This window comes from Heptranchias perlo, chromosome 31 (genome assembly GCF_035084215.1).
Source record: "Heptranchias perlo isolate sHepPer1 chromosome 31, sHepPer1.hap1, whole genome shotgun sequence".
NCBI lineage: Eukaryota > Metazoa > Chordata > Chondrichthyes > Hexanchiformes > Hexanchidae > Heptranchias > Heptranchias perlo.
The window spans coordinates 25,509,513-25,533,105 of NC_090355.1; the positions used below are offsets into that span (position 1 = coordinate 25,509,513).

General features: G+C 39.7%; 1 long non-coding RNA gene across 1 annotated transcript in view; it reads left to right on the plus strand.

Moving 5' to 3' along the window:
* Nucleotides 1–3,219: 3,219 nt before the first annotated feature.
* The window catches only part of LOC137300590 (uncharacterized), a 68,615-nt gene continuing 48,241 nt past the window's right edge, over nt 3,220–23,593 (plus strand). The window contains exon 1 of the long non-coding RNA XR_010958135.1: nt 3,220–3,281. This is a non-coding gene — a long non-coding RNA (uncharacterized lncRNA). The remainder of the gene's footprint in view (nt 3,282–23,593) is intronic.

The following is a 23,593-nucleotide window of genomic DNA, read 5'->3' on the forward strand; positions in this document are numbered from 1 at the left end:
AGGTAATTCAGAAGAAACTTCTTTAACCAGAGTGGTTAGAATGTTGAATTCACTACCACAGGGAGTAGTTGAGGTGGCTAGCATAGATGCATTTAAGGGAAAGCTAGATAAGTACATGAGGGAGAAAAGAATAGAAGGTTACGCCGATAGGGTTAGATCAAGAGTGGTGGGAGGAGGATCGTGTGGAGCATAAATGCCAGCATGGACCAGTTGGGCTAAATGGCCTGTTTCTGTGCTGCACATTGTACATAACTATGTAAGACACTACTACCACAAGGCAGTCAGATTTTTGCACCATCAAACTATCTACAAAAGTAGAATTTGCTGATACTCCTTAATTTGTTTTTTAAAAAATATTTGACCCAGCTAATTTTAAAAAGCTAAAAGTCATAACCAATGCTCCTGAGGGTGGCATTTTGCTTGTAAATTATCTGTTGGCAAGCAAACAAAAATAGACTTAGGTACACAGCAAATTTTCCATGGTGCTTATGTGCTACAACACCCTGGACACAAGCTCAGCAAATTCAAACGCAGGATCACACATAATTTGTTGCTTAAAATGGTTTCAGATTGACTGTATTCATAGTAAATTTCATGTTGTGATATAGCTCCAGTGTGAACTTACAATCAATCTACATACAGTATAGGATTATGGGCTCACCTTTTATAATTATAAACCTTTCATGTCGCTGCGATAATAAATGTGACATTCTGCCTCATTTCACATTTCTTAGAAAATAGGCAAGAACACCATTGTGTTAAACCTCCTTTTGTTTTAATTATCAAATTTCCACTCCTCTCCTGAAGGCACTGTTTCTAACTGAAGTGCAATTCCACTGCTACAAGTAGTCCTCAAGCACCTCATCCAAGTAGTCATTCTTCACATTCCGTTCTAGTCGGTAAGCTATTCAATCTTATAAGGGTGTGGAATACTGTATAGTACTGAGCATGTGCATGTTGTGTGGCGAGTTCTGGGAAAGGAAGTGATGACATGAAAAAGATCAAAGGGGTTTCACCATTTTGTTTGTGCCATGCGGTTGCTGTTTGTGTGTTGAAGCTACAAAATAAAGTGTTTGTTCCTTTTATAAAAAGTCTGTGAATACTCCTGTGGTAGCAATACACTACACAGGGCTTTGTGGTGAGAATCTGTTCTCACCCAACATCCACACACGTGTTTTTCAACAGGGGTCACTGGAAGCCTGTCTGATTTTTCCCTCCCTGGCCCGGAAACAGAATTCAATTATGGTGTCCCAACCCGTGCCCCAGCTAAAATCAGCTAATTCAGCTCGGACCAGAAATTCAGTCTGGGACCTTCCTGGTCCATATAGCTCATTGTCTTCACCCAGTGAGTACTCATCATCCCCATTTCAAATAGCAAGACAAATTGCTGAATGCAACTGTACTGAGTTATTTGTAGTACACAACATATACATAATACACCATCTTTTTAAAATGAAAAAAGAAACTTTCACATACCTCCTCTTTATCCAGCAACAGCAACTGACCATCTGTGACAACACAAAATTTGGTGTTCCATATCGCACGTTCATAATGCGACTTTCCACAAGATATTCTATGCGTGGGTGGACCTCTTACATCTGAAAAACAGAATGTACGTTTTCAACTTTACAAGGAAGAGATGGGCATGTTTAATGTAAAAAAGTATTTTCAAAAGCAGATTGACTCAAAATAAAAGTCACTAATTGTTACAAGGCTGTTCCATGTTATTTACTTTCATTTTAGCCAAAATTACAATTTTAATGGGAAATAAAACAAGATCAGAGGGTACAATAAGCAGCTCCATTAACTCATTTCAGCTACCTCTCACTACAATTTCTTTTATTGAGAAAGGTGAAGCGACAAGGCCCATAGTACTGGATACCAAGGTTGCTAAGAGTAAGAGGAAAACAAGGTAAATCAGGAATCAGTGATTCGGTGACCTTATGCTGAGAAAGGTAAAGCATTACAAAATCATAGAAAGTTACGGCACAGAAGGAGGTCATTTGGTCGATCGTGTCCATGCCGGCTGAAAAAGAGCTATCCAGCTTAATCCCACTTTCGAGCATTTGGTCCGTAGCCCTGTAGGTTAAGGCACTTCAAGTACTTTTTAAATAAGTTGAGGATTTCTGCCTCTACCACCCTTTCAGGCAGTGAGTTCCAGACTCCCAGCACTTTCTGGGTGAAAAAAATTCTCCTCAGCTCCCCTCTAATCCTTCTACAATTACTTTAAATTTATGCCCCTTGGTCACTGACCCCTGTTACCATTCTATGTAAAGAACAAGTTAGAGAAGTAGGCTATGTGATATTTATTGGGAGCTTAGAAGGAACAAGTTCAGAGGAGGCACTGAGCTCAGTAGTACCTGCATCAATAAAATAGATAAGGACTATTGTGTGTGAGAGAGAGAGCACATGTGCAAGAGAAAGATACACAGAGATAGAAGGAAACAGATAGGAAGAAAGCTGAAGGGGAGATGGGATCCCAAAAATGCAAGCTTTTTCTTGAATTGCTGAGGGATAATGTAGCACTTGGCCGAAAAAAACTATTTTGCATATGCGCAAGTGATTCCATATGCACCTCAATACCTACTTGAAATTCATCTTCACAGAACTGAAATATTAAATTTATGGAGCTGCTTTGACTTTACTCATTATTTCTTTGATGAATGAGTAATGGACATAATAGGAATATTTAGCTCCATAAATTCATATAAAAATAAAATTGAATATGTTATCAAGTTCTGCATGTAAAAAGTTGCATAACGAAGGTGATGAAAGAGTACTCCTTCCCTTAAACAAAGACACAGGGGATGAAATTCGGGAGCGCCTATACGTGGGCACCCCTCCCCCGCGCAGGATAATTACCCTTCGCACAAATGGTGAAGTCTGAGGCGTCCTGGATATTGGGCCTCGGACCTCATTATATTGAAAACTGCACTGCAGGAGGACACCGGACAGGTAAGTGCTGCAAGATTGGGTCGCAGCAGCCCATAGGTAAGTGACTGGGTTGGACACGCGAGGCTTGGGAGGGGATCGGGTGGCTCCGGGTGGGAGACATCAGGGGGTCAGGGGGATCACGATCAGTGGTCAGAGGGATGGAGGGAGATCGGGGCCTCGGGTGTCGGAGAGTCATAGGGGGTCGGGGGATGTCGATCATTGATTGGGGGGGGGGGGGGGGGGAAGAGATCAGAGGGGGAGGAGCATCGGAGGCTAGAGCCAGGGCCTGGAGGTCAGAGGTCGGGGATCTCCGGGCCAGGAGCGGCGGCGATCAGGATGGTGATTGTGTAAGTATTTACCTTTTTTTAACGTGGGCGATGTTTAGAGTTGGTAGTCCTGCCTCAGGGCAAACCAATGTTGCAGCAGGGACCCGAAGCAGGTGTTAGGCCTCTTATTTAAAATATGCAAAGGGCCCAGCGCCTGCTTCAGGCGTGGGTAAAGGATGCCTCTTGTTTGTCTTTACCCAATATGGCAGGCAGCACACTTCTGGTCGGAATTTGAGCCTTAGGAGGCCACATACTGCCTGAAAAATGTACACTACACGGCCCAACATAACCCCCACATAATCAGAAATCACTTCAACTATCAAATATAGAATCACAGAAATCTACCTTTCTTAAAACTAGTATTGGCATCAACCAGGAATGCAGTTTATTAAAGTGCACGTTATAAGCAGGGAGACAGAGGAAAGCGTGTCAGGAAGGGACAGAAGGTATGGAGTAAAAGGTAAAGTGTTAAAAAAGGAAAAAGCAGGAACTAAGTGTCACAAAACATATTTGAAAGTTCTTTATCTGAATGCACGTAGCATTCGTAACAAAATGGACGAGTTAACGGCACAAATAACTACGTATGGGTATGATCTTGTGGCCATTACTGAAACATGGCTGCAGGGTGACAACGACTGGGAATTAAATATGCCAGGGTATTTAACAATCAGGAAGGACAGGCAGGAAGGAAGGGGAGGTGGGGTGGCTATGTTAATAAAGGAAGGAATCACTGTAATACAGAGAAATGATATTGGGACAAAGGATTAGGATAATGAAACAGTTTGGGTAGAGATAAGGAATAATAAGGGGAAAAAAAACACTCGTGGGCGTAGTATATAGGCCTCCTAATAGTTGCAACTCTGCTGGAAGAAGTATTAATCAGGAAATAGTCGGGGCATGTAATAAGGGAACAGCTATAATTATGGGGGATTTTAACTATCATATTAACTGGACAAATCAAATTGGGCAGGGCAGCCTTGAGGAAGAGTTGATTGAGTGTATTAGGGATGGATTTCTTGAGCAGTATGTAACTGATCCTACAAGGGGGCAAGCAACCTTGGACCTGGTCCTGTGTAATAAGCCAGGATTAATTAATAATGTCCTAGTTAAGGATCCCCTTGGAATGAGTGACCATAACATGGTTACATTCCATATCCAATTAGAGGGTGAGAAGGTTGGTTCTCAAACAAGCGTACTGAGCTTGAATAAAGGAAACTATGATGGTATGAGAGCGGAATTGATTAAAGTGGACTGGGAAAATAGATTAAAGGGTAAGGCGTTACATAAGCAGTGGTGTTCATTTAAGGAGTTATTTTACAACTTTCAAAAAGAATATATTCCACTGTGGAAAAAAGGGTGTAAAAGAAATGACAGCCATCCGTAGCTAAGTAAAGAAATTAAGGATAGTATCCAACTAAAAACAAGGACATATAAGGTAGCCAAACTTAGTGGGAGGATAGAAGATTGGGAAGTCTTCAAAAGACAGCAAAAGTAACTAAAGGATTGATTAAGAAAGGGAAGATAGATTATGAAAATAAATTAGCAAAAAATATAAAAACAGACAGCAAGAATTTCTATAGTTATATAAAAAGAAAAAGGGTGGCTAAGGCAAACATAGGTCCCTTAGACAATGAGACCGGGAAATTAATGGTGGGAAACATGGAGATGGCAAAAATGCTGAACAAATATTTTGTTTCAGTCTTTACGGTAGAGGACACTAAGAATATCCCAACACTGGACAAACAGGGGGCTCTGGGGGGGGGGGGGGGGGGGAGGTGGGAGGAGCTAAATACGATTAAAATCACTAAGGAATTGGTACTCAGTAAATTAATGGGACTCAAGGCGGATAAATCCCCTGGACCTGATGGCTTACACCCTCGGGTCTTGAGGGAAGTGGCAGTAGGGATTGTGGATGCTTTGGTAATAATTTTCCAAAATTCTCTGGACTCGGCAAAGGTCCCGGCAGATTGGAAAACTGCTATTGTAACACCCTTATTTAAAAAGGGTAGTAGGCAGAAGGCTGGAAATTAGAGACCAGTTAGCCTAACATCTGTGGTGGGTAAAATTTTGGAGTCTATTAATAAGGAGACAGTAGCGGAACATTTGGATAAACATAATTTAATAGGACAAAGTCAGCATGGCTTTACGAAGGGGAAGTCATGTCTGACAAATTTGCTTGAGTTCTTTGAGGACATAACGTACAGGGTGGATAAAGGGGAACCAGTGGACGTAGTGTATTTAGACTTCCAGAAGGCATTCTACAAGGTGCCACAAAAAAGATTATTGCTCAAGATAAAGAATCACTGGATTGGGGGTAATATTCTGGCAAGGGCGGAGGATTGGTTATCTAACAGGAAGCAGAGAGTTGGGATAAATGGTTCATTTTCGGACTGGCAACCAGTAGCCAGTGGTGTTCCGCAGGGGTCGGTGCTGGGTCCCCAACTCTTTACAATCTATATTAACGATTTGGAGGAGGGGACCGAGTGTAACATATCGAAGTTTGCAGATGATACAAAGATGGGAGGGAAAGTAGAGAGTGAAGAGGACATAAAAAACCTACAAGGGGATATAGACAGGCTGGGTGAGTGGGCGGAGATTTGGCAGATGCAATACAATATTGGAAAATGTGAGGTTATGCACTATGGCAGGAAAAATCGGAGAGCAAGTTATTATCTTAATGGCGAGCAACTGGAAAGTACTGCAGTACAAAGGGATCTGGGGGTCCTAGTGCAAGAAAATCAAAAAGTTAGTTTGCAGGTGCAGCAGGTGATCAAGAAGGCCAACGGAATGTTGGCTTTTATTGCTAGGGGGATAGAATATAAAAACAGGGAGGTATTGCTGCAGTTATATAAGGTATTGGTGAGACCGCGCCTGGAATACTGCATACAGTTTTGGTCTCCATGCTTAAGAAAAGACATACTTGCTCTCGAGGCAGTACAAAGAAGGTTCACTCGGTTAATCCTGGGGATGAGGTGGTGGACATATGAGGAGAGGTTGAGTAGATTGGGACTCTACTCATTGGAGTTCAGAAGAATGAGAGGCGATCTTATTGAAACATATAAGATTGTGAAGGGGCTTGATCGGGTGAATGCGGTAAGGATGTTCTCAAGGATGGGTGAAACTAGAACTAGGGGGCATAATCTTAGAATAAGGGGCTGCTCTTTCAAAACTGAGATGAGGAGAAACTTCTTCACTCAGAGGGTAGTAGGTCTGTGGAATTTGCTGCCCCAGGAAGCTGTGCAAGCTACATCATTAAATAAATTTAAAACAGAAATAGACAGTTTCCTAGAAGTAAAGGGAATTAGGGGTTACGGGGAGCGGGCAGGAAATTGGACATGAATTTAGATTTGAGGTTAGGATTAGATCAGCCATGATCTTATTGAATGGCGGAGCAGGCTCGAGGGGCCGAATGGCCTACTCCTGCTCCTATTTCTTATGTTCTTATGTAAGCGCTTCTACATATTGGTAATTAATGATTCAATAGATGCATGTGCTCATAATTAAGAAAAGCATTGCTTTCGACTTAAATAAATGCAATAGTTTATAAGAAATCGCTTCCATTAAGCAATCTGTGGATTTTTCTACTGGGCACAACCAAACCCTTTTCTACTGTCTGCCACAGGCAAAAATATGTTTCTTTGTGCATGCTGATATCTACAAGGAAGATTTCAACCAGCCAGATAACTGCAATGGTCATTTCCTGTCCTGTACATTGCTACATTCATATAAATTCCCCCTATCGTAACAGCTGTTCTGTATGTTCATATTACTGTGAAATAAAGCAGCTTATCGATTCATATCTTGTACAGTCTCATCATGTATTTGCTCAATCTGCTTTCAGGAGAGATTGGAGCAGTAGATATGCGAAAGATAAATATCTTGTTTAGGTTATACCTTGGGTTACACTATTGTAAAAGTAGATTATAGGGCAGTGTGAGTCAACTCCCGCAAAAGTAAGATATTCAGACCACTTATGGAAGCGAATGACACCACTGAACCCGAGAAAGTATCTATGACAGACTTGAATTCTTAACAGCTACAAATGACAATTGCAGTACACGCAGCCCGTTTTTTTTAATTAAATGTTAGAGAACTAGGGTTAGCTAGCTAGATGTATGTGCAAAATTATTAGACCATTTGATGCAGTGCAAAACTCCCTTGAGGCATATTTGTTTTTAATCAAGTTTATTTTTCTTTATTTTATTTGCATAATGCTTTTATGCAAATAGTATCAGGCAATAGGTATGTTAGATCCCACAACCTAGCACCCCTACAACCTGCCCCTATTTACGTTATACTACTTGCTACAAGAACAAACCTGCTAACATAATTCATACTACAAGGGAGGTTTCTATTCTACTGTGGATTCCAATTCTAGCTAGATTTATGACTGGCACTTTCAATAATTTAATTCTTGAGAAATGAACAGCCAGAAAAGTTTCTTTAAAAAGGTTTAGCGTAGCTGCAAAATTATTTGGAGTACACTACAAAATAGTAAAATTTGTTCAAAATAATTGACATAATTCTGGAATGAATTTAAAACTAATTGCTTTACCTGTAATATGTAAATTCTGTACACATCCTAAGAGTATACAGTATGTGCATAAACAGGGAATCTTCATTGATAGTAACCTAATGACTATCTGTGCTCATTTTAATTTGGTTCTGTTGGATTAAAATGCCTTGTGACTCCTACAATTGAATTCCTCTGACATCAGCATTAGTTGGTACAAATATTTAAAAATAAATAGAAGAAAACTATTGATCATAGTTATTTTTAAATATTTAAATTTTAAACTGGGTACTGATGATATTTTTGACTATTTCCTACAGCTTACTTGTGTTTGTGTCATAATCACCAGGTACATAGATTACAGCAAATGAGTGTTGAACTCTCAAAAATCTTGTTTATATGTATGGCACCATATACCATGTGCCATGGCACTGATCCACACAGACCAGGAAAGATCTCAAGTTGGATCGTTTGTCTGAGCAAAGTTAGCTGACCTTAACCAGAAGTGATGAATGAGCATATAATTCACCTTTGCATTCCGATGCTGAGGAGGTGAGAAAAATCAATGTCCCCACTCCTGGTGGCATGCTTTTATAGACAAAGGTGAGGTCAGGATCAGGCTCAGCTTTGATGATCACCAAAGTTAAACAGTCTGCTGACACTCACTGTCCATGGATGATGAAGTTATTGGAAAGTGGTTACTATTGCCACCCATGAAACCATCCCTGCATTCAGCAGAGCAGGAAAATTGGAGGAAAAAAAGACTTCAGCCAGAAAATTGAACATGAAAGATTCCGAGAAATAATTCAGTAGTGAATTTTGACTTAGTGTAATGTACTATTAACACACCTCAATAAAAAAAACTGGTCACTCATATGTACAAATACATCACTGAATGTACATTTGAGAATTGACTAAAGTGCCTTTTGTCTGGTACACTCAGTTTTAAAACGTAAAACAAAAAAATCCAAATGATATCAAACATTTAAATTTATTTCACAGTCCATAAAGCCTATCCTCGTTCTGTCTTATTGTTTTGCAATAACCCAGGGTCTAATAGCAGACAGAATTCAAATTGTTAAATCTCCTGCAGCTGCAGAGACTAATCATCCTAAGGTCATTTGTCAGGTAAGAAACAAATCCTAGTTTGACCCCAATGGACCATGCTGGCTAACTCAGGCTGCACTATTTACTGGTACTCTGTAAAGAATGTGTTCAACAGATAAGAAACAAGACACCCACAGCTGATCATGATTGCCAATTTGTTTTTATGTCGTTAGAAGCAAATGTCAACAGCCATGCTTATTTTGTACCAAGGGGAAAATGAAATCGCCTGTTAACCCTGACCTTTAATGACGAACAATTTAATTATTTTCATTCCCTACATTAAGCAAGCAAAAGCATGATTATGATGCGAATAACTATCCTTAACCAGTGTTCCCAAACGGAGGTAAACAAACTCAGATCATAAATGGAAGGGATACCATGGTAACCAGGGACATACCTTTCTATGTTTTTTTTGTGGATACAGTCATAGGTTCAAAACCTACAAATTAAGACTTAGTGCCCCCAAACATAAGGTTTGGTAATTCATAAGAAATAACAATTACCTTTACATTACATAAAATCAGAAATGTAAAACAGAGTTGTCCAAGCACATCAGATTAGAACCACTACATGAAGCACTCAAATACTGTCACACTTGACTTTTTTTTTAAAAAGCAATCTTTAATATGAACATGACTGATTTTCTGTAACACAATGGAAAGCATATTTCAAGCACTGAATTATTACACTGCACCATCTTGGAGATCAGTAATTAATGAAGACTCCCATCACATCCAATATAACTATAAGTGATTATCAAACACTATAATCTTAAGTAGATACATGACTGTGTTCAGTAAGTTAAAGCAAAAGAATGAAACCAAGTCAAACCATGAAACTAAGTCAAGCCCCCAAACCAAGGCAAAAAATGGAAAACTTTCAAAAATCTGCAACTGCAATTTTCATTCCTTAAGAAAATCAAGCACTGACAACTCAATCCATTTCAGTATCTATTTCTCCAATAACAAAGATAAAAGGCCAGTTCATTTCTGCCAGTTGCCAAAATCAATTTTCTACAATCAATTTTCCACAGTAATGACATTTACATTAAGCATGAAGCCCAATTTGAGCCCAAAAGCCAAAATGTTCCCTGAAGTTGATACAATCCATACAGGCTTTCATTTTCCACATCCTTGAGAATATTGTATATGTCAACCCATTAGGAATGCTACATATTTCAGTAAACATACGCAGCTGCCTGTCTTGAAATTATCAGGTCAACAATAATATAAATTTCCTATAAAGCAAACACCAAACACCTAGGTAAATGTTTCCTATTATGGAATCAGCCTGCAATGATAAACAATGTACTGAAAATAACTGCCTTCTCAGAAGAATCTAACATTAAAGCATCACAACTTTAAATATATGCAGCAGTCTAAAACATAACTTTAGTTTCTGATAGCAACACTTCTGTTCATAAATAATCTACAATGTTTAAAAAACTCAATCTATACATTAACTACAGAAGCAATAAACTGAGTCCACCACATAAATAAGTGATCCCAAGGAGTTAAACTTCTGAATCAAATAGGTATTCAGAGTCTGCACTAAAGCTGAAATTTAGACTACAAGTTTAGCATCGACATTTTGGCTTCTCACTGACGCTAAACTTGTGTTGTGTAAGTTCGGTTTAGGGGCCAAACAGTTAGAGGGGAGAAGAGCCCCCCCGGCCCCTCAAGCAAACCTGTTTACTTCCCTGCAACCGCTCCACACGATCTATCCACGCCGCCAACTCCCACCATCCCCTGACAATGTCTCCGGCCTCCCTGATCGATCCACAGCACACCCCCTCCGACTCATGATCTCTCCCTCCCTCCTCTCCGCACCCTAGCTGCGGCCAGGTGATACAAGCCTTCCCGCCCGACAGCCAACCAGCCTCTCAATCTGGCTGGTTATGGCTGGAAAACGGAGTCCAAAAATTTAAGTCAGGTCCTGCCATTAAATTCAGCAGGACCTCCGGGAAAACCATACTTCCCGGCCGCTACACTCCCCACCACCCCGTCTCCCTGTAAATATCAGGGCCAAACTCTCACTTCCTGGGTGAAACTGTTTTGCAACAACGCTGTAGGTCAAGTGTAAATGCAGCTCAATAGGTCAGGGCCCAACCGGACACCAAGGTGCAATGGAATAAGATTCTGTCCTCCAAAGAGTCTCACTGTATTGCGCTCTGGGTTCAGCTTGCAGTTGCACTATAACTCAGCATCAGTGTAGAACACAGCCACTTTTCACAGACACTTCAGTTGTAGCGTAACTTCACCCTTAATTAATTTCCAACTTCTTACAATCTATATTATCCCTACCCTGAAAGTTATTTTTGCTATCATTTTTCCAAAACCGAACCTGATGTAATCAAACTATATACTGTAACTTAATCACTCATCAAATGAATCTGTATTTACCTTTGATAATCTGACACAACAGAATTCATATTTGATTAATTGTTGCTGCTCTATTGGAATAAAATCTGGCTTAGAAAGCTCAGGATCCTGAACAAAAAGTGATAATTTAACATGATTTGAGAGGAGGTTTTAAGAAATGTTTAAAATGCAGAATTTGCATCTAATTTTCAGTAACAGTAGATATAACACAATTTATTGTTAAATTTTAACAACTGAATCCAACAATGAGTGAAAACCAGATTCTCAAAACACCACTTTTCACCTCTGGAGACTTAGCTGGAGGTGGCAGCTACAATTTCATCACCAATATGATTAAGTCTACAGGATTATCAAAGTACTAAATAGCTCTAAAGTATATCTAAGAAACACAATAGTGATGTGAACTCAGCACATATAAAGGGCTAGTATAAATTCAATTTATTTATCCCATTCTGCTAGCTTTGTGCATCCCCGGGCTGCTCTGCTTCACTCTGTATCTGTATTTTTTGCAGGGTCGTCAATTCCTCAGTACATTGACTATTGCTATAGTTTATGCAATCAGTCATTTTTTTTTCAGGCTGTGTTTTGTTTTTGACTCCATTCTCAGCAAAGTCTTATATAGTCATAAAAGACTGGTATTATTTGCTACTGAACTCCAAAAATTAAGGAAATGGATATTGTACGGAATTTGGTACTGACCAGCAAAGAAACTGATTTAACGAAGGTTGAAAGAGAGACTGGATTTTCCATCACGCAGTAAACATATATGCAATATACATGGGAAATTGGTTGAGAAGTTTTAAAGTTTCAAAGAACTAGTCAATCTGTGGGATGCGTTAATTTGTCACAATTCTATTGACAGGATTGAGGAACTGATCGACATTTGCTAACAAATTTCCTAACGCAATTGTTAAACTGATTTCTACTCTGACAAAAATTAGTCACTGAGTTTAGGGATCAACACATTCTATCTGTAGCAAAAACTTGACAATATGTTTTTATGTATAAATCAGCTATTGCGCGATTCCAAAATTAATCAGCATCTCTGATTTGTCCACAAATTTCGTACCATGTGTCCTATTCGACCCTGAGCTGAGCTTCCTACCCCTTATCCTTTCCGTCACAGAAATTTATTTCCACCTCTAACATCGCCCTACCTTCGCCAATCTGCTGCTGAAACTCTCATCCATGCCTTTGTAACCTCCAGGCTTGACTATTCCAATGCTCTCCTGGCCAGACTAACATCCTCCACGCTCTGTAAAATTCAGCTCATCCAAAATTCTGTTGTCTATATCCTATTCCGCACCAAGTCCTGCTCACCCGTCATGCTGTCCTTAACCTACATTGGCTTCTGGTCGCTCAATGCCTCCAATTTAAAATTCTCATCCTTTTGTTTAAATCCCTTCATGGTCTTGCTCCTCCCCATCTCTGCAACCTCCTACATAAACCCTCCAACCTCTCTATTCCTTTGACTCTAGCCTCTTATGGTTCCCACCCCCCCCAATCCCTTGCCTTCGCCCCACAATTGGCATATGTGATTTCAGCCATCTAGGTCCCACATTCTGGAATTCTCTCCCTAAACCCCTTCTCCCCTCCACCTCCCTCTCCTCCTTTAAGCCTTCCTTAAAACCCATCTCTTTGACCAAGCTTTTAGTCACCCCCTCCCAATATCTCTTTGTTCAGCATTCATTTTTGTCTAATTATGCCTCTAAAACACCTTGGGTTGCTTTTCTACATTTATAGATGCTACATAAATCTAAGTTGTTGTTGTAGTCAACTGGGTGTAAATGAGCTAATATGATGGTTTTTTTTCCACTTCTTCATTAAATTTAATACAATTAATCACAAAACCAATATCAACTCCATAACCAAGAACAGGCAGGAAACAGTACAACCATCTACCAGTAGGAAAGATTCAAATCAGATTTGCTTAGAAGAATTGACTGGGATAGGGACCTCTATAAAGTCTTTTTCTAAAGTTTTTTTTTTAAAAACAAGCCCACCGAATTCAGGAATAGTAAAAACATGGAACTACTCTCCCAGTAAATGAAAGGCCCAATCTAGAAAGAGATTATGGTGTTATTTAAAACATACAACAATCCTACATTAATCATAGAACATCATATAAAGCACAATAACCCCTAAGTATTAAAATACTGTGATACTGAATTAACTTTTTGAAATAATTTTTCTTGATTTAAAAATTTTTTCTCCCATCCTTGATTATTTTTTTAAACTTTAGGTTCCTCTGCACCAATCCCTGGTAAGGGGGGAATGCAGCCCAGTCATTATAATTCTGTAACTGTCCTCCACAATGTTCACAAGCAGGAGTTCTTCCTTATGGGGATAACTTAGCCTCCACTTAATATTTCCTCTTGATAACGTAGCTAAAATTTAGAATGTGACATGTGGGAAAATTGCAGACGCGAATCTGGATCCTACCCACCTATGTCACAGTGTATCTGAGCACCAATGCACATCAGAGTGTTAAACTTTAATCATTGCAAAACCAAAATCAATGTTAGATCAATACAGATACTGAAACTATGAAAGTTTTAAAATCCACTCAAATATAAGTAGCAAAATTCAAATTCATTCACTCCTATTAAACTTGCAAATTTACTTTAATAGATCGTATTAATTAGTAGCTTTTGAAATATTTCACAGTGAAATGTAAGTGCTGAAACCTCTTCTCTATTTATATATAAAAAAAATGAACAAAATGTTTGTTGCCTGAAGGAATTCACATAAATTTTTATCCTGCGGCCCCAAAAAATTGTTTAAGTTTAGAATACGCAAGAGGCTGGGTTCTGTATTAATTCTACTAGATTCCAAACTGCAAAGTGTAAAATGTTTTTAAGCAGGAACAGTACAGTAACAAACGCTACTGAAGTTCACTTAGTGGAAAGCCATTTACTTAGGTGCATAAGGAGCTTATAAAACCATCAAAATCTCAAGTATTTCAGAAGGTTTACTTTAATCAGGATCGACAAAGCTTTTAAACTATTTTAAAAAAAAGAGTTGTGAACAAATTGCTGCGGGCAGTTTGTGAAAAGCTTTATGTTTGGCGTGAGTTTTTAAAATTATCATATTTATATTTTATTAAATGAAGTACAGCTTATATTCACAATTTGCAAGTTAGCTTGTGACAAACTCCATTTCCCAAAATAACTAATTTGAGGGGGGGGAATTCTTCAATTTCTGGAACAGAGGAACAAACTGGCTCTCAAATAGCAGCGTGTAGCATTAAGATACATATTTAAAGACAGCTCTAAAGGTAATCAATGAAAGAGAATTACAAGGTTATAATTGATAAGAACGGGTTTAACTGAAATAATCTCTGGTAGTTTGTAATCATTTGATCCCTGATTTGAATTACAGTCTAACTTAATCCTAGATATGTTACTTTACTTATGTTTTAAATAATCTTAACTTTTTAAACTGTTTTCTGCAATTTTATTACAAGTGTTACGAATTAAAATGTTAACATTTTCTTATTGTCAGCATAGCACAGATGATATTTAGAAGTTTTTTCTTTGCTTCAAAGTTCAACTAATTTCTTTTGGAAATCAGGATGAAGAAAAGCACTCTGCCAAGGTTATAAAACAAGCAACAAAATGTACAACAGATGTGTATTCAGTGCTGCCTTTTCTCACTACCTCGCTCATACACACATAGCCTTTCAGCTGAAATAAACACTCAAAGTGAACTTGAATGAACCTTTTGAAGTGAGTTTGTGTAGCAGATTTTCCAGTTACTGTCGCAACAAAGGGTTGTTAGTCCTTCAACAATAACTTCCACATGATTCAGGCCCAACTGGTTATTCAACAAGTTTTAATATTGACTCAACAGAATTGCACAACAGCTGTCTTCAACATTACATTAAATGACAAGCAGTTCATCATACAACCTGGACTCAAGGTGATCAGACTCAACCTCCATAGGCTGCCTTTCTGGGCTGTGGACTTCCGACTGTCCTGAGAGCTCTAACTTTTGGGAGGGTGCATGCCTTATCTTTATACTATTCAGGTGCCATGTTCTGCACGTAAGCATCTCGGTCCTTATCTCATGGTTGTAAATTATCGCACCAGGCTGACGCCACGTTAGCAACTCAAGGTGAGCTGTTTTATGTAACGTAACTAATCACAACAACAACAGCTTGCATTTATATAACACCTTTAACGTAGTAAAATGTCTCAAGGCACTTCACAGGAGTTTTATCAAACAAAATTTTATACCATGCCACATAAGGCAGTATTAGGACAGGTGACCAAAAGCTTGGTCAAAGAGGTAGGTTTTAAAGAGAGTCTTAAAAGGAGGAGAGGTTTAGGGAGAGAATTCCAGAGCTTAGGGCCTAGGCAGCTGTAGGCACGACTGCCAATGGTGGAGCGATTAAAATCAGGGATGCGCAAGAGGCAAGCATTGGAGGAGCGAAGAGATCTTGGAGGATTGTAGGAGGTTACAGAGATAGGGAGGGGAGAGGCCACAGAGGGATTTGAAAACAAGGATGAGAATTTTTTTTAAATCGAGGCATTCCCAGACCGGGAACCAATGTAGGTCAGCAAGTACAGGGGTGATGGGAGAACGGGACTTGGTGCGAGTTAGGATACTGGCAGCAGAATTTTGGATGAGCTCAAGTTTATGGAGGTTGGAAGATGGGAGACCAGCCAGGAGAGCATTGGAGTTGTCCAGTCTGGAGGTAACAAAGGCATGGATGAGGGTTTCAGCAGCAGATGAACTGAGGTAGGGGCAGAGACGGGCGATGTTACGGAGGTGGAAGTAGACAGTCTTGGCGTTGGAGCGGATATGTGGTCGGAAGCTAATCTCAGGGTCAAATAGGACGCCAAGGTTGCGAATGGTCTGGGTCAGCCTCAGGCAGTGGCATGAGAGAGGGATGGAGTCAGTGACTAGGGAACAGAGTTTGCAGCGGGAACCAAAGACAATGACTTCGGTCTTCCCAATATTTAGAGGAAATTTTTGATCATTGGACAAGCAATGTGACAAATGAGAGACAGTGGAGGGGTCGAGGGAGGTGGTTGCAAGGTAGAGCTGGGTGTCGTCAGCGTACATGTGGAATTTGAAGTTGTGTTTTCGGATGATGTCGCTGAGGGGCAGCATGTAGATGAGAAATAGGAGGGGGCCAAGGATAGATCCTTGGGGATTCCAGAGGTAACAGTGCGGGAGCAGGAAGAGAAGCCATTGCAGGTGATTCTCTGGCTATGACTGGATAGACAAGAATGGAACCAGGCAAGCGCAATCCCACCCAGTGGGACGACAGAGGAAAGGCGTTGGAGGAGGATGATGTGGTCAAACCGTGTCAAAGGCTGCAGGCAGGTCGAGAAGGATGAAGAGGGTTAGTTTACCATCGTCACAGTCACACAGGATGGTCATTTGCGACTTTGAAAAGGGCTGTTTCATCTCTGTTCTACAAGCTGTTATTATTCTCAGGAATGTGTAGGCTCCTCTTATCTGTGTCTCATGGCCTTGTGTGTTCTGTTAACCCAGAGATGAGCACCTCCACTACAACCACCTTCTTGCTAAATGCCTAGATGCTATGCGATACTGCATACTTGACCATGCTAGTTTTAAATCATATTCTTACGGTTTGCTACCTATTCTTCAAATAATTTGGAAAAACAATTGAACAGAAGCTGCTGAAGTTAAAGAAAAATATTCCAATGGTTTAATTGACTAAATGGTACTGATGTATCCTGGAAAAATTAGGTATACTGCACAATCTGCTTTCAGCTCAATGAGTCACAGTTGTGGGCAAAATTATCAAAGCCTAATCTTCTAGAAGAGGCTTAGACCTTCAAGAAAAAAAACTTTAATGAAAGCAATAAAAGACACAAAAGACAATTCAATGGAGAAATGTAATCATGTTTCTTTTATTTGTTTTTGGGATGGGGACAACATTTACTACCCATCGCTAGTTCCCTAAAATGGTGGTGAGCCTTCTCCTTGATCTGCTGCAGTCCCTGTGGTAATGATGCTCCCATGGGTAATTTCAGGATAGTGACCTGGTGACGATGAAGGAACGGCGAAATACAAGTCAGGGTGGTGTGCAACTAGAAGGGTGAACCTGCAGACGACAGTGTTCCCATGACACTTCCGCTCTTGTCCTTCTCAGTGGTCGACATCACAGTAGAGAGATGCTGTTGAAGTATCCTTGGTGAGTTTCTGCAGTGTATCCTGCAGATCATACACATTGCAGCCACAATCCAACGGAGATGGATGTGTGGATATTCTCCCACACTACTGCTATAAATAAGGCGGTAGTTCAGCAGAAATGCCATTTACACAGTTACGTTGGCGGAGCAGGAGAAGCCCCAAGGAAATTCCCGACAATTGAGTCTTGTGGCAAGGGCACTGATCAAGTGAACTGCTCTGTTCTGGATGATATCAAGCTTATTGAGTGAGTGTCATTGCAGCTATAGCATCCAGGCATGTGGTGAATATTCCATCACACTCCTGGTAAAGAGACTTTGAGGGTCAGGAGGTAAGCCACTTGTCAGAGTATCCAGCTTCTGCCCTGCGCTTCTAGCCAAGGTATTGATATGATTACTCCAGTTCAGCTTCTGGTAAATCTGAATCACCAAGATGTTGATGGTGGTGCTATTGATAGGAAGATGGCTGGGCTCTTATTTGAGATGGTCATTACCTGGCATGTGTCAGCCCAAACCTGGATATTCCCAGCTCCTGCTTTATTATCAGAGGAGCTGTAAATGGAGCTGAATACTCCAACAGCTTCTCGCTCTGGATGTCGACCACTGATTCATTAGCAAACAGCCCCATTCCTTTTCTTATGATGGAGGAAAGGTCATTGATAAAATATGTAATTTTTCGATTTTTAAAAATTTTGTTTAAATCCTTACTTTACATACACAACTTTCACATTGAGAAAAAAATGGCAGTCGGATTCTTTTCAGAAAGCATTGAGAGTGATTTGCGAAGAAATGCGTGGTGGTGGCGGTGTGACAGGCAAGTCATAAAATTAACACTGAAATTCTGATTGGAGTGCCGCCCATTAGCATCACAGGAAACAGCCAGGTGGGGACATTTTAACATTGGAATCTCCATAGGAAATATTTAAATAGCTGTTTTTAAAATGGAGCACCCAACCCATATACAAATTTAGACAGGTATATATACACACACATGCATACATACAAATACGTACATATATACAAACACACCCTAGTAGTTCTCCTGTGACATCTCATGATGAATCAGTCTATGCTATTGCAATGAAGTGCCCCGCGGGATGTGGAAATAAGGGAGTGGTGCACATCTCAACTGAAAGAATTTAGAAAGAAGTTTGCAAAAGATTTTGCCCGATACAGCAAAGTAAATGTTTTTTTTGAGTGGTTCATGGAAAAGTGTGTCTTTTTTTACCCATGGTGAGTAAGTAGACTTACCACACTTACATTAAAAAATTACCTTTACTGTCCATCTGGTTAGAGTGTGGGTCTTTGCATCAAATACTAATATATAAAACTTAAGATTAAACTAATTTGCATTCTCCTTCTTTACCAAATACCTCTGCAACAGTGCTTACTATTGCCAAACATAAACTAAAAAAACGTACAAGTTCAAGACTTCACTCCAAATTCAAATAAGTGTACAATCTTTCCATAATTCAAAAACAAATATAAATAAAAATATATAAAATTTAAAAAAAAAACAGATTTGAGTAGGCACTTCGTTACTTGCCAGTTCAGGACTGGGAGGTTTTTTTAAAAAATTGAGCAATTTTATTGCTTCATTTTCTGCTGCTCTTTGGTACTTACCAACTGAAACAACTGCATTTGATTTGTTCACCTTTAATTTAATTGGTATCTTAATAAGCAAGTCCTCATTTCAGCCAATCACTATTTTTTGCCTTACAGGCATGTGATATTTTTGAGTGTGACACGTTCAGGAATGATGCATTTGAAAGGCATGACACGTACTAGATTCAAGACTCTTAATTAGATAGAGATATGCAGATAGCCAACATGCTGAACTAGGAGTTGAAAACATAAATAATCATTTTTTTTAAAAAAGTAAAACCTCGGGCATAGCTTCATACAGTCTCACAGTAGCATTTTGTGTAGGTTTCTGGTCCCATGAAACCTCATTAAAATGCATCTTTTTGGACTCATGTGAACCAATTAAGTGTTTCCGTATTTATAAATTTGCAAAGACCAAAATTAAAGCAGTGAGGAAAAAAAATCATTGGAGAATATTCATTTGGCAGCATTCTGATTTTTTTTCCATAATGTCCTGCACTGCCACATAATGGCTATAGCCAAGCCCCTCTGGTATATTTTCTCATTATAATTCTTTTGGGTTCCAGTAGAGTAGTTATAAAGAGACAGAACCAGAAAATATATTCAAATAGATTGTTTACCTAATAACTAAAAACAAGGGCAAAAATACTGCTTAATCACTGCTAAAAATTCCTGTTCAATTTGTCTTAGTGATGTTCTAGTATTTTTGTATTGTACCAGAGGATTGATGGGATTGACTTCTTTTTTTAAGATAACCATCCTGACTTTGAGAGTTAGCAGGGGATCATTATCTAACAGTAGAAACTCACTGGGGTTAGAGTTTGATGCTACAATAACACTGCTTATAGTAAAGTCCTTCTGATGGCTCAGGGTGCAAACCATGTGGTGTGATACTGAGGAGAGATATAGTTCAACATTTAAACCCTAACTGAGCAGCAGTGGGGTTGCTGTAATTGGTCTCAGTGTCCCTAGTCTGGGGAAGCGGGGAAGGGTACAATGAATGTTTGTGGTCCAGATAGGAATTCAGCAACCTCGGTTAGGATTACATGTATGCTTATTATGAGTGAAGACAGGGTTGGATTTAGCTGCGATGTTCCCTTTGGTTCTAGTGACACTTAGCATCCATGAACATGCTTAAAGAGTACCTACTCGGGCAATGAACTGTTGCCTGTGGAGATAATGCCAAAGTGGAGCCATGGCTTTCAGGAAAGGAGACATAAATAGAAAAACAAGTGCTAAATCAAATAAAAAAAGTGAACAAAAAACTTGCTAAAATTATGGCAAGATAAATCTCAGCATCATCACCTAAATGCAACAATAGCCTGAAAGGCAGAACCTAGTGGCTGTTTTATCATGCTTGACCCAACTTCCCTTACACATGAGCAAAAAAAATCATAGGATGGAATTTTTTTTTAATTTACTCAATACATTTAATATCTGGGTATGACTAATATGCTTTTGCAGAGGACAAGAACTTTTAAAAAATCATAGAATGACAAATATAAAAGTGTATTAATATATTAGTAGTTTTAAAAAAGCCTGGAATAGTTCATAAAGAAACTAGAAGATCTCCCATGGCATTGCTCATGGTGTGTCATGGGTATGCAGTTTTATAATGATAGGGATGTTGTGCCATGTAACACAATGTATTATCAGAACCACTAATTTACAGTGACTAAGTCGAACTCTGTTCTGTCAAATCAATAAAGTGGACTAGCACATGTGAAACTTACAGGAAGTGAGCACTATAGGCAAAAATGTTAATATTTTATAAATAGATGTTTTATTCAGGCAGAGCAGTATGATTATTAAGAAACCAAGTGAAAGGACCAAGTCCCATTGTGCAAGATTAAAAAGAATAAAACAGGTGTTCTTTGATTTAAATGAACAGAATAAGACATTAAACTGTGAGAATAGTTACATTAAAATTGTACTTATTTTAAATCTGTATTGGAACTTTTTCCCTACAGACAAGGTCAGGTTTAAATTAACCAACGTAAGGTATCGGTCACTAAACATTACTGCCCAAAAGACATTCTGGTGACACATCTTTGTTATCATGAGAGGTCCTTTCTATCTACAGTAAACTATGCACGAACCATTAAATCCATTTTGTGAAAATTGCCCAGCAATACAATTTCAGTGAAAGCAACGTGCTTCAGGTACAAATCAATACACATTATAAGCAAACCAAGCACTTCCCGCAAATCAAAAATTACAATAAATTCACAAAGCTAAAATTTAAAATGAACACGCCCTTCATACTTCACTTCCATTTAATGGCAAAAAAAAAGCCCGTTGTTCCAAGGAACAATTTTATGATGCACTCCTCTGGTTGAAAAATGCAACGACACACCAGTTTTACACAACCAATTTAACTTCATGTTAGGTGGATAGAGAAAAGGTCGGCTTAATAGTTGTAACATATAATACAGCCACCATTTTCAGCATCATCCCCAACGAGATTCTTTCTAAGTCTTCATATAGTATAACAGTAATAAAGCATAAAAGGCTGAAATTTGGCCATTCCTTCAGAGCAAAAGAAAATCAGTTAGGGAGTAAAACAGGCTACCAATTCGTATCACCCGTTTTGCGCTACCAAAGACCAATTTTACCCCCGACATCTTTTTGGTGTCACAGGAGAGTCAAGCACTATACAGTAGTAAACAATTTTACAACACCAAGTTATAGTCCCAGAGCATGGTACATTGGCGAGACCATGCAGACGCTGCGACAACGGATGAACGGACACCGCGCAACAATCGCCAAACAGGAGGGTTCTCTCCCTGTCGGGGAACACTTCAGCAGTCATGGACATTCAGCCACCGACCTTCGGGTAAACATACTCCAAGGCGGCCTTCGAGACACACGACAACGCAAAATCGTCGAGCAGAAATTGATAGCCAAGTTCCGCACCCATGAGGATGGCCTCAACCGGGATCTTGGGTTCATGTCACACTACACGTAACCCCACCAGCGAACAAATGTTATCTGTTTTTAATATAACGGGTCATTGACTGTCTTCCTTATCTCTCTCTCTCTCTCTCTTTTTTTTGGGGGTTTGTATATTCGGTGGCCTTTTTAGGTGACACCTTTCTGTCTGCTCACTGTGATTGCCTTGGCCACGGGCAGTAATCACCAGGCATTGTTCTGTGATCTTAAAATGCGAAGGATTCGAAAATGTCATTTCCACACCGCCTGAGGAAGGGGAAAGCCCCCGAAAGCTTGTGGGATTAAAAATAAAATTGTTGGACTATAACTTGGTGTTGTAAAATTGTTTACAATTGTCAACCCCAGTCCATCACCGGCATCTCCACATCATGACTATACAGTAGAGATGAGTAGCACAGCAAGAGGTCAGAGACCAGGTGAGCTTAGGATCCCAAACAAGGATACCTAGCAGAAAGTGCATAAGAAGTTTCACCAATCTGATGGTTGCAATGTGACTATATAGGACTTGTTGTTCGTCCTTGGATATCGATTATATAGGACTACTGAAGGACAGATAGAGATTGACAGACATATTGTGATATTGACGGTCACTGACTTGAGAAATGAAAGAATTTCTAAGTGCTACTTTAAGCCATACAATTGTTATTTTATGTACTTGCACACATTATGACATCAACGAATGCTGCAGATGTGCACTCTCCTAGGAAAAAAACATAACCAATTATGAGAAAAGACCTTTTAGGCAGCCCTGTGAAAGAGTTGCTCAACATCCTCACAACTGCATATTGCTTTCATTTACAGACAGTCCACTGTGCTTCCATTCTTTCAACCAGAAAAGCAAGGTCTCCAAGTTGCGCTTGAGGATCCAGGTTGCCCTCTACAGCTATGGCTCATGACGCCTGTGCACGTTCCCAGGGCACCATCCAGGAACTGCTATAATGAGATCCATTCTGCCATCTGAGTTGTCACAGAGCACACAATTGGAATTATGAAGGCTCACTTCAGGTGCCCAGATTAATCCAAGGGTGCTTTGCTATATAGTCCAGTTAGGGTCTCATGGATAGCAGTAGTATGCTGCGTGCTGTACAACAATGCCTTACAAAGAAGTCTTCTCAGAGACCTTGGAGGAGGAAGGCACCCAAGGATTGAAGAGGAATCAATCAGAGGAGCAGCAGAGCCTGAAGAGCATGCAGAGGACAACTCCTTGCGGGCTTCAAGAAAAAATTTTGCCAATCACTTATAGATGACCTTCTCTTGAGTACCATATCTGACCAAATCAACAACAGGTGCCCTGTTTGCAACTTCCTAATTCGCACCACTTAGATCCCAACACTCTTCTCTGTGCAATTCATTCACACTTAAAAGCTACTTCCCAACCTTGCCAAGAAAAATGACTGCGTGCATAACTTCAGTGTAACCACAATTTTATTTACATTTCAGGTGCTGCAAAACATTCTCCTCTTAAAGAGTGAGAGGGTACAGGGTCTGGGGTCCACCACCTCTGCTTGATCTATATCTGGTGTTATGGGCTGCTGCCTTTTTAAAAAAATGCAAAAAGTGAGAATGGCCTCCAGTTAGCATGAAATGCCAGTATGTAAATCATAATGG